This window comes from Triticum dicoccoides, chromosome 3A, assembly GCF_002162155.2.
Source record: "Triticum dicoccoides isolate Atlit2015 ecotype Zavitan chromosome 3A, WEW_v2.0, whole genome shotgun sequence".
Classification (NCBI taxonomy): Eukaryota; Viridiplantae; Streptophyta; class Magnoliopsida; order Poales; family Poaceae; genus Triticum; species Triticum dicoccoides.
Window position 1 is genome coordinate 763410973 of NC_041384.1, and position 8155 is coordinate 763419127.

Genomic DNA, 8155 nt, shown 5'->3' on the forward strand with positions numbered 1-8155 from the left:
ATGGACCTTGGCGGTAGCAAAATGGTTAGATCCTGAATTTTTTTACAAACTAGGGTCAGATCTCGACTAACTTTCAGAAAAAGGGTCAAAACATGAAATTTAGCTCCACATGTTTATCTTCAGATATATATGGACGAAAGGGATCATTCTTTGGCATTTTGCTGCTAAAGTCTACGCAGATATATAGACGAAAGGAATCATTTTTTGGCACGTATCCATCAGAGAGTCACTGGTTTCGAGTAGCCAGCAACCTAGCTACCAGCAATAGTAGATTCAGAGATTGGCAGTGACCGGTGCTCTAAAAGTAGCTTTTCAGTGTGAGGCTGGAGCACAAATTTTCTGAATTGTCTACGAGTACGCTAAGATAGATGCATCCAGCATCTAGCTAGCGGCAATGACAGAGACAATATGACGCTAAGTATAGTACTAGCAAAAGTGCTCGTACGTTACAATGAGAGAAACAAATTATCACTCTTAGCGTCCCATCCATATTACCACTTATTTTATTTGTCCACATTGTCTCTCACGATGTCCACTACATAGAAACGTAAAAACCCAAAGTTCAAATAATGTATAGTTAGAGCATCTCCAGCCGTTGGCCTCCCAGGGGGCGCCTAAAATCGCAGCCTGGGAGTAAGCCGGTGCAAAAAATTGGCCTAGGGCGAGTTGGTCCCCAGCCGCCGGCCCCAGGGCCGCCCCCAGGCGCGATTAAATAAAAAAAGTATAGCAAATTTCGGCACAGTTCGGCGAAGTTCGGCCAAACACGACAAATTTCGGCCAACTTGGGCATATATTTGGACAAAATTCGCCGATTTTCATTACATAGCAAATATATAAACTAATCTAAAAGAAACTTGCTGAACACCGAGTAGTCGCCGCCATCCTCGTTGTCGGCCTTCTCCTCCTTGACGCGGGCGCCCCGGATGGACCCGGCGTCGCCATGGCGGACTGGTGGCGGCGGTGGCGCGTCGTCGCCGTCGCTGTCGTCGATGACGACGACTCCTCCTTCGTCGCGGCCCCGGCGGCGCTCCGCGAAGCGCTGCAGGGTGCAGCACTGGCGCTCCATCGCCATCTTGAGGAAGTCCTCGCGTGCCCATTCAAGGGCCGCGTCGTCATCGCGCTCGACCTCGCCGTGCTCCATCTTCACGGCGGCGAGCCCCGGCTCTGCCTTCACTGGCGTGATCCCTGGCTCCGTCTTTGGCTTGACGAAGCACGGAGCACGAGCCGACCAGGAGGCGCGCCGGCCGCCCTCATTGATGACGATGCCGGCGCTGTGAGTGCGCCGGCCGAGCGGCGACTCCGCCGCGGGTTCGGCCTTGACGCCGAGCAGCGCCGGAGGAGTGTGAGGAAGAGTGCGAGGAGGAGGAGGAAGAAGAGGAGGAGCCGAACCTCCTTGCGCCCATGGTCGGTCGCATCGGTGGTGCGCCTGGGTGGCCGCCCTCGCCGGGGGGGTACGCCAACGGCGGGTCGTTGCCGCCCTCGAGGTGCATCAGCACGCCCTCGAGTGTGCGGCCGGGGACGCCCCACCACAGGTGGCGCCCCTCGCTGTTCTTCAGGCCGCCGACCACCGCCGCGCCGTTGGTGGACGCCAGCCGCTGCTGCTGACGGCGCTCGAAGTACGCCGCCCAAGCCGCATGGTTGTCGGCGGCGTACTGGGCGAGGGAGCATTGGGCGTCGGTGAGGGAGGCGCGCACGACGTCGACCTCCTCGGCGAAGTACCCAGGTTTGGCCACGGCGTCGGGCAACGGGGGAATGGGCACTCCCCCGTTGCTGAGCTTCCAGCCCGTCGGCCCAGCGCGCATGTCCGGCGGCGCCGGGATGTTCTCCTGGAACATGAGCCAAGACTCATGTTCACAAAGCGAGCGGCGGCCGAAGTCGTTGGCCGCCGCCTCGTCTCCGGGGAAACGCTCGGCCATCGGAAGGGGAGGGAGAGCGAGGGCTCGACGGCGGCGCTCGGGAGAGGGGGGCTCGGCCGCGGCTCTCGGGAGAGGCAGAGCTCGACGGCTTGGGCGGCTAGGGCTAGGGCTGGTGTGGCCAGAGGCGAGGGAAGCCGCCGGCTTTATATAGCCGCGTCGCGCCCGTGTGTACACGTGCGAGGGAGGGGAGGCGTCGGCGCCGTGCCGTGATGCGCCGCCCGTGAGGAATCAATGATAAGGCTGACCGGCGGCAGCCTTGCCATTGATTCCCCGCAAGAAACCGAGGCGTGGGGCGGAAGACGACGCGCGGTGTCGCTGACGCGGCGGGCCCGTGGCTCTTTCACGCCAAAACTGCTCGCCCCGGCGTCCCCGAGCGCCCCCAGCACGCCGGGTTCGGCCTGGGTCCGCTGGCGCTAATTTCGGCCCATGCCGACGAAAATCGGGCTCCTGGGAGCGCGACTGGGCTGATTTTTCTGCGCCGGCGCGAAAAAATCGCCTGGGGAGGCCTTTCTGGGGCGCGGCTGAAGATGCTCTTATAAGTTAGAGCATCTCCCATAATCGCGCCACCGCCACTGACCATCGCCGCCACGCCACCCACCCGCCGCGCCAAAGTTCACCGCCACTATTACACCACCACCAAAAACCAATTTTAGAGGAAATTTTCACGAAAACTAAGAAAACAACTCACTCAAATTTAGCACAGATACTCGTGCGTTGCAACGGGAGAAACTTTTGATGTGGATTCAAATTTAGCGAGAATTGTTCGATTTTGTTCATTTCACCAACTTGCTCGACACCTACCTTCTTCTACTCAACTTTGACAAAGCGCCCGTTCTTCTGCCCAACTGTGAAAAATTCTATATCTATATCGATAGAGGAAGGTAAAAAAAATTGAAAAAAAATCTAGTGCACTCCATATCTTATAAAGTCACAAACATGGTTACTCACCCCGCCAAAAGAGGTTATTTTTCTCTCTAATGATTGTTCTTGTGATAGTGTAAACATAATGTAATTGTCGTCGTGTCTGCCAGAGTTCCACTAAAAGGAAAAAAAAGGAAAATTAGCTAAAATCAGGAACCGAGAAAGAAAATTATGAAACTTAGAAACTTTTGTTCAAAATTGTACAATTAAAAGCTTAATTTTATCTAAAAATCAGATTAATAACAGAAAGTTCAAATATAAAATAAAATGATTTAATGTTGGATTTCCTACTAATTAATTACGTGATATGCATATATATGCTTGCTTTTTAAATAGGAAGGCAATCAGCAACAATAATTATCCCCGCGTGCATCTTGCTTTTTTTTAGATCCGCATCTCCGCCTTTAAGTAGGAAAGCAATCAGCCTGCACTAATTAAATCATTGCCTTCCCGTGGAGTCAACTTCTTCATTTGCTTTTTTTTTCTTGGCGTTATTCCTTCCTCTCTTGTCTTTCTAATTACAAATAATCATTATTTCTTAGATTCTCGGGGCAGCTCTGCTTATTTTTCAGGCAATTCATAAGCTAACACATGCACTAGTTTAGCCCAGTTGGTTGCGCACGTTGAGATGAAACTGCAGGCGATGAGTTTGATCCCCATGAAAATCTACTAATTTTTGCTGCTGCTTTTCTACAATCTCGGCCCATATGGAAGGGCAAAGTCGCTGCTCACAATCTCGGCCCATGTGGGGAAAAGCTCATGACGGATAGAAAAATGTAATTTGTCGAATCAAAACCTATGTTTAAAATTCAAACTGAAAGTGTAAATTCACGGCAGGAAGCATATTGTGACAGTGAATCTGACAAAGTCAATCCATACTTTATTATTAGAGAAAGATTTGGGAGTTTCGATTTACAAAAAATAGCTTTTCAGTGTGAGGCTAGAGCACAACTTTTCTGCATTGTCCCCCTCACCATGCACAATTAAGCTAACTACTGACTGATAGTAGTAGAACACGATAAGATTAAACTCCTTCCTGTCGGCATTGTACGACGACGACCGCTTCAGAGCGCCCAGCTCGCCGCCGTGGCCGGCACGGTCGCCGCTCGCCGACTTCTTGGTCTCCACCAGGCTGCCGCTGAAGTACTCCCGCTCCATGCTTGCGCCGACGTCAATGCTGTCAGAGAAGCCGTCTGCCACCGTGCTGCTGCTCAGGTCCGACCGCCCGCGCGGCAGCCTACGCTCCGCCGTGTACCTCGCCCTGCCCGCGCCGCCCGGGCCGTTCTCGCGCTTGGCGGCCGCGGGGATGTAACCGCAGGAGATGAGCTGCATGAGCACCGCCCATGCGCGCATCCACCCGCCCGCGATCACGACGTGCTGCGCCAGCTCATCCTCCTCCCGGCGAGCGGCGACGGTGTTCGAGGCTGCTGGAGGAATCTGGTTCCCACTAAAACGTCCAGTAGCAAGGTGCCAAAGCTATATATGACACTTTCAGGTGGGATCGACAAGTCTTACAAGTAAACAAGTGTAAACCGAAATATGTGTTAACATGTATGTATGTAGCGCGCACGTCGCCTCCTAGTTTGTAGGATCTGAACTGACTACCCCGGCCTGCGTACCTTGTCCATGGGCTGTATATATGTAACACTGATGTATGTGTGATAATCAACACAAAAGAGCAAGTTTACTCTTCAACTTGGTATCAGTAGTCTCCAAGCAGCCACCATGTCGGAGCAGCACTCCTCTTCCTCCTCGGCGGCGACTCTCTCCGCCACCTCGTCGCCCTCCCTCTCCAGCACTGCTCCCTCCTCGGCCTCCTCTAGCGCGGGCACCTCCCCGTTCATCTTTGGCACTCTCCCGGCTAACCCTAGCGCCGCTGCCCCCGCTTCCTCTCAATTCGCCCCCCTCTTCTCCTCCACCGCGCCGCCGCCGCCGCCCCCGGCCAAGCACCCTATCCTCAACGTCGACCTCACCAACCATATCCGCTTCCTTCTCAATCCCGCCGAGCACAATTATCACAAGTGGAAATCCTTCTTCCTTATGGTTCTGCTTCGTTACGGCGTCGTGTATCTCATCGAGCACCCACCCCCACCCAACGCCAACAGCCAGTACCTCGAGCTCGACACCCACGTCGCCCTCGCCATGTATGCCACCCTCTCTGATCAGATCGTCGACCACGTGATCGGCGCCACCACCACTTTCGATCTCTGGTCTCGGATCAGCGACTACTTCCTCGCAAATCGCGCGGCTCGGTACATGATGCTCAATCGTCAGTATCGCAACCTCAAGCAGGGCGACCTCTCCATCAATAAATACGCGCGCCGCATGAAGCTGCTCACCGCGGGCCTCGCCGACATCGACCATGCGGTCTCCAAGGTGGATCTGACCACTCAGTTCCTCCACGGCATCGACGACCGCCTTCACACGATCCGGGTCGTGCTGGGGACACGGTTCCCTTGCCCCCGTTTGAGACCGTGTTCTCGCGCCTGTAGCTCGCCGAAGAAAACCTCGCTCAGCGTACCGCCGATGCCCCGGCCATGGTCCTCGCCGTCCATGGGCTCGGTGGGCCACCCGGTGGCTCCAGATCCAACAGTGGTGGCAGCTCATCTTCTCGTCCGGGCGATCGGGTAGATCGTCCCCTGGACCGCATCCCCGATCGGGCGCCTGGGCGCGACTACAACAACCACAGCGACGCTGGTGACCGCGGTGGTGATCGCGGCTGTGACCGTGGACGCGGCCTTGGCCGTGGACGTGGCCGTGGCGGTCGCAACGGCCAACAAGGTCGTGGTGGTTCCTCTCCCGTGCCGTTCAATCCCTACATGGGGTTCTTCGCCCCGTACGGCATGGCCATCCCTCCACCGCGCCCTGGCTGGGCGCCCCCGAACGCCGCCGGTGTCCTCGGCCCCCGTCCGGGCTCCCATGCTCAGGCGTACCCGATGCAATACTCCCCCTACCAGCAGCCGTCTTGGGATCACCTGGCTCTCCTTCACGCCGCCTACAGCAACCAGGGCTTCACCAACACCGCACCGTCCAACGAGTGGTACCTCGACAGTGGCGCCTCCAACCACGTCACCGACAACCCTGGTAACCTCAGCCACTCGAATTCTTCTTTACAGCGTAAATTCTCTAGCATTGTTGTAGGCAATGGCCATCACCTCCCCATTCATGCCACCGGCTCCACCTCCCTCCCTCCCCACAATTTCCAACTGCGCAACATCCTTTTCTCCCCTTCCGTCACTACTAGCCTCATCTCTGTTCGCCAATTTACCAAAGATAATTTTTGTTCCGTCGAATTTTACCCATTTGGCTTTCTTGTGAAGGATCTTCGCACATGGAGGGTAATCCTGATCTCCGCAAGCTCCGACGACCTCTTCCCGTTCTTCGGCAATAACACGACGTGGTGCACTGCCCTCTCCGCCACGACCTCCGATGGTGACATGTGGCATCGTCGCCTCGGCCATCCAAGCACCCAATCATTCCATGCCATTACTAGTAGTTTTCCCTTTCAATGTAATAAGCCATACACTGGCCCTTGTAATGCTTGCCAACTAGGGCACCAACCTCGACTACATTTCTTCTCCTCTACTAGCCGCACCAACGCTCCTTTCGAGCTCATTCATTGTGATCTGTGGACCTCTCCGGTCGTGAGTTTTTATGGCTATGAATATTACTTGGTTATTCTTGACGATTATTCTCACTTCTCTTGGTCCTTTCCATTACGGCGCAAATCGGACACGTCCATTACTCTCCAACGTTTCTTTGCTCATGTACGCACCCAATACAACATTGTCATCAAGGCCCTCCAATGCGATAACGGTGGTGAGTTCATTAACTCCACCCTCCGTTCCTTCTTATCTACCCATGGCATTTCCTACCGTTTCTCGTGCCCACACACCTCCCCTCAAAATGGCAAGGCCGAACGACTCCTCCGCACTACAAATGACGTCGTGCGTACCCTCATGTTCCAAGCCAACCTCACCCCGTCGTTTTGGGTGGAGGCCCTTCACACGGCCACATACCTCCTCAATCGCCGCCCCTCACGTGTCATTCATAGGCCATACACCTTACTATCGCCTCCACGGCATCCACCCCACCTACGACCACCTTCGAGTTTTCGGTTGCCTTTGTTTCCCTAACCTATACGCCACATCTTCACACAAACTTGCCCCCCGGTCTACTCGTTGCGTCTTCTTAGGCTACCCACTCGAGCACAAAGGCTACCGCTGCTACGACTTAGAATCGCGCCGCGTCATCGTTTCACGTCACGTTGTTTTCGATGAGATCGTTTTTCCCTACATCTCTCCCACACCACCAACCAGCTCGCCACCAGCCACAAACGATCCCAACCACCAAATCTCCCTACAGCCGCGTCTTCCCGATCCCCATGCACCAGCTGGGCCCCGCCACCCGTGCACACCCGCCACACCGAGCGATCCGCCAATCGCGTCGCCCCGCACACCGGCCACCCAATCCACCCGCTCCACCCCCACGCGCTCCACCAGCCCGACCGAATCTTCCTCGCCTCCCACGCCGTCCCCACCTGCTGGCCCGCAGCGCACTACCTCCGACCACAGCCCTGCCAACCAATCTACCTCGGATCGCGCGTCCACCTCGTCCACTTCTCCTCTGACCGGATCCCCCTCGAATCACGCGCCCAGCTCCGGCCCCAGAGGATCAAACCCAACCTACCACACCCCGCCACGTCATCCTCCCCATGCAATCTCGATTCAACCCCCTGTCAACGCGCATAAAATGCGCACACGCGCCAAATCTGGCTTCTGTCAACCCAAGCGCCTCTTCCTCGCCACCCAAACGGCTTCCCCCATCTCACCCATCCCCGCCACATATCGCTCAGCCCTCCGAGACCCTCATTGGCTACATGGAATGCAAGATGAATTTAACGCTTTAATCAAGAACTCAACTTGGTCTTTGGTTCCCAAACCTGCAGGTGTTAATGTGGTCACTGGCAAATGGATATACCGCCACAAGTTCAATCCTGACGGCTCCTTGGCGCGGTACAAAGCTCGGTGGGTTGTTCGGGGTTTCACTCAAAAGGAAGGCGTGGACTACGAGGAGACTTTCAGCCCGGTGGTGAAACCGGCCACAATCCGTGTGGTTCTCAGCCTCGCCACCTCTGGTTCTTGGCCCATACATCAACTTGATGTCAAGAATGCATTTCTTCATGGTGAACTCAAGGAGACAGTCTATTGTGCACAACCATCCGGCTTCATCATCGACCCCTCTCACCCGGATCATGTTTGTCTCCTCCGTAAGTCTCTCTGCGGCTTGAAACAATCCCCCCGCACGTGGTTTCATCG